Below are 4,248 nucleotides of genomic sequence, written 5' to 3' on the forward strand. Positions count from 1 at the left end.
AGGCTGACTAAGGAATGGCACCTGAGGTGGAAAAGACCAGCTGAACAGGGTAGTCCATCAGAAGCTACATTCCCCTCTAACCAGGAAACTGGAACCTAGAAAGAACGGACTGTAGGTGTTCAAAGGGCCCTGCTAGCCTCCTTGTTTTAGCCTCCTTGTTTTGGCGACCCTGCAGAAGCCAGCAGTCCCTGCTACCCTAACTGTGCCCCTGTTTCTGGTGCTGCCAGGAAAGCGCCTCCTTAATTGACAACTCCTAGCTAAAACTAAGGGCTTAATGATTCTGCAACAGTTTATCAAACTTCACCAGCAAGGAACCCCTCCCCCCACCAGCCAGCTCTCACCCACGCCAGCATCCACTCACAGGTGCAGACCTCTCTTTTGGTTTTTACATACTGATATTTCCTACTAGACGCCATTTGGAAAAAAAAAAAAAGTCCTCCAGTTTATATTGAGGTCAGGTCCATGTGCAGAAAAACACCAGGTGTTCCCTTCTTAGACCCACAATCAGAGTCCTAGGAAGGACCATGGGAACCTCTGCTGATGAAGGCCATCTGTAGGCAAGAGACACTGAAACATCTTCCAGACCTTGCCAGAGCATCCTCTTGGGATTTTACTGACCTGGTATGGGCACCTGTACCCTCTCCTTTCTCACCAGGACCAAAGAGAAAAGGGGGAGTTTATTCAGATTAATGAATTCCCTTGGCAAAAAAAAAAACAAAAAACAAAAAAAAAAACACCACTCAAAACAAAACCGGGGTAAACATTCCATCGAGCCATCTTTCCTCCTCAAGTCTATAATCTGTAAGCAAGCTCAGCACCTGGGGTGAATTATTTATCACATGTACCTGTGATCTAGAGAATACAGAAGTCCCCCCCCCGCCTGTTTATGTTATAGCAACTGGAAATTAAAAACAAAAGTGGGTGCTCAGGGTGTGAGGGGGCAGAAACAGGCAGCAAAGAGGAAAAAAAATAGAAGCCTGGAGATGTGGGGTGGAAAGAGCTGGTGTGAAGACCCAGCGGAAGCAGCAGCTCCAGCCTCCCCCTAGCCGACTGAGCCTCCCCCAGCCGACCGAGCCTCCCCCCAGCAGACCGAGCCTCCCCCCCAGCCGACAGAGCCTCTCCCACGGTCGACCGAGCCTTCCCACCCCCCAACCCCCGGCCGACCGAGCCTAGCAGTTACTGCTAGCAGCTTGGCTAGAATCTGACCCTGGGCTGCAGCAAACCTCAGTGCTGGGGATGGAACCCAGGCCCTGTGCAAGACTAGGCAAGCCTTCAACCCTTAAGCCACACCCACAGCCCTACAGCCTGTTTTTCCAGCCACAGGACACTCGAAGTTCAGGGTCTCAGCAAGGGGAGTGGGGAGCACCGCACACACAATAGGGCTGGGGGTGGGGGTGTCTGGCGTGGGGAGATCCTGATTTAGAGGATGGGGTAGGGTGGAGAGGTCATTTGTCCCGTTACTTCAACAGTAGCCATGTGGGTTCTGAACAAACAACAAAAGCCGTCGGGGTAGCAGCATGCAACAAAGCCTTCCTGCCCCTAAGAGACCCCTGACCGCTCACCTGTCGCTGCCTCCACTTTCAGACACTTCCAACTCAAAGCAAGTTTGCCACCTCTTTCCTCTGCGTCAAGACCGCTCTGAATTCTCCAAAGTTACAACAGCTTAGGAAGCAGTGCAGAGAAACGACTCAGCTCTCAGAAAACCCAGGTTTTCATTCCCAGCACCCAGGTCAGAAGCACACAACTGCCTGTGACTCCAGGGGATGCCTCTGGCTTCTGCGGGGCGCAGGCGCTAACGCGCGGGTAAAGCTGAGTCTTCCCTACCCTCGATACAGCCCACCTCCAGGTGCCCGCACTTAGGTCGAGGGCCCGAGAGCCAGGCAGATGAGGAAGCTAAGGCCCTACCCCATGGTCCTTCCTCAGGTGTGCTGAGTGAGGAACCTGCCCGCTGCAACCCTTCCTCCCCAGTACCTTGGGGCCTGGTTTGTTCTGTCTCTGCTTAGGAGTGGTGACTTAACCTGCCACCGTGGTTCTCAAGAGAGAAATCTCTAGCTGGTCATGTAGGAGCTGCTGAGTGTGTCCCCTGAAGAACTGAACACCGGGGAAAGATAAAACACGAAGCTGCAGAATCAGAAAAATAACAGCCCCAAAGTTGATCATCTACTAACGGGAGCTGGTTTGGGTATAAGGTCCCTGGGTCCGCCCCCTTTCACCTATTGGCCCTTTATAGAAACCCCGCCCCCATGCCATCCTGCCCTTTCTTCTAGCAATGTCTTCTGGGAACAAGAAACCCCCACCTCAGGGAGATTTTCATTTTCCTTGTCCCCATCACAGCTACGGTGAACCCCAAGGCGGTATCTCCACTGCTATAGGGAAAGAATCCAGAAACTACGCGCTGATGATCCCAGGCCTTGAGAGCACTAGGAGCTGGACAGAACAGACGTCTGTCTGCTCCTCAAGCCCCTAGCTCACCTGGAGTCTGCACGCCTGACCAATGGGGGCCACTTCCCTCCTGGGGCAGTCCAAGCGCAAGTCACAGAACACCGGGGTCCCCCGGGGACTATGGGTTACCTCTCCTTGATGCTGCATGTTCCAAGACAGCCAGAGAGGAGAAAGAGAGGCAAAGCAAAATGTCTGCTTCTGCTTCCTTCCCGTCTGTGCGTCCTCGGCTTCAGAGATGATGTTCTCCCTGGAGTATCTTCCACATGAGTCAGCTCTTACGTAGGGTGACGGTGGCATGGGTGGAGACGGGGAAGGACAGTGGCAGTCATCCCAACCCTCCCAAGGGGTCAGTCAGGATTTAGTCAGTTTTTGAGACAGGGTTCCACTATGTAGCCTTGGCGTTATGCCCGGATCATGGGGACCCCCAAAAGACCACCAGGGAGACGGAACCCCATATGTAAAGGCAAAGAGTCTTTATTTCAAGCTTGAGCTTAGTCTGTCTGAGGCAGCGAAGAGAGCCGAGCACTCCGAGCCCAGTTGGGGTGGGGTTTTCATCATAGTAGAAGTTGGAGTGAGGAGATTCTTAAGGTTCAGGACCCCTGATTGGGTGACATTTGTCTAGGGGTGTCTGGGTGAAAGGGATGGATGTGTGCTGGGCTAAGGAACCTGGCAATCCTATCTACAGTGGCTGGAAAGGCAGGTATTGTCCCCTTGGATACTGATTGGTCCGTTCCTGGGTGGTCTGGGTAGTCTCAGTTTGTGGTCTTTCCTGGAGTCAGGCATTGCTTAGGGTAAACAGAAACTCAGGCCTACTTTCTGGGGGGTCTCACTGCTGCTTGGGTCCCACACGTGCCTGTCCTGGAACTCGCTCTGGAGACCAGGATGGACTCAAACTCAGAGACCTGCCTGCCTCTGCCTCCCGTGTGCTGGGATCAAAGGTGTGCACCTATGGGCCCAGCTCAAGATAATCTTGAGGAAGGCAGTCGGGTGAAAGTAGAAAGAGGCGTCTGGGTACCTGGCAGGATTTTAACTCTGACGTCAGTCTGTCCCAAATGTGCCCACCTACAGCACGGCAGGCTCTGTGACCCATCCTCTGGAGTCTACCCACGTTGTTCTCAGAGGAGTCCTAGCATGCAGGCGTTGCCGCCACCCCCATCTTGTGAGTAGAAGCTTGAAGAGGACCCACCCTTCGAGGACACCTGTGATCCCAGGTCCACAGGTCAGGTGTCACACACTCCCCTAAGGGCTGCCTCCCTCCAGCCTCCGGAACTGGAACTTGCTGGCTACTTCTCAGCTTCACCCCTCCCTTGCCTCTGAGCTCCCTCTACCCCGCTCTCCACCCTGACCAGCCATGCAGGCCAGTAGGACCCAGCGCCAGTGGGCTGTGTATGTCCTGAGATGTTCTGTCCGCATTCCAAGGGGTTCCTGGACCTACATCCCCGAAGCTTAGAACAAGAGGCTGCAGTTAAAATCTTCCTTAAATAAACTAAGACATCTGTATGGCGCCTGGTTTCATGGCGGCTGTTGGACCTCAGGAGAACAATGCTCTCTGGTCTGGATTTTCTCTTGTAAAAGAAGATACTCTTTCAGAGCATTCGGGAAAAGCCGGGGACAAGGAGAACCACAGCCGGAGAGGTGTTCCCTCTGTCTGTCTGGTTACCTAACTCCTAATATTCTAGGCTTCCATGATATACAGAGAGTTAGCACCTCTGCTCAGAGAACAGGAGAATCACTCGACCCAGACCCTGGCATGCCCTGTGCTCACAGACCCAGACCCTGGCATGCCCTGTGCTCACAGACCCAGAC

Source organism: Microtus ochrogaster, unplaced genomic scaffold, assembly GCF_000317375.1.
Source record: "Microtus ochrogaster isolate Prairie Vole_2 unplaced genomic scaffold, MicOch1.0 UNK87, whole genome shotgun sequence".
Taxonomy (NCBI): Eukaryota; Metazoa; Chordata; class Mammalia; order Rodentia; family Cricetidae; genus Microtus; species Microtus ochrogaster.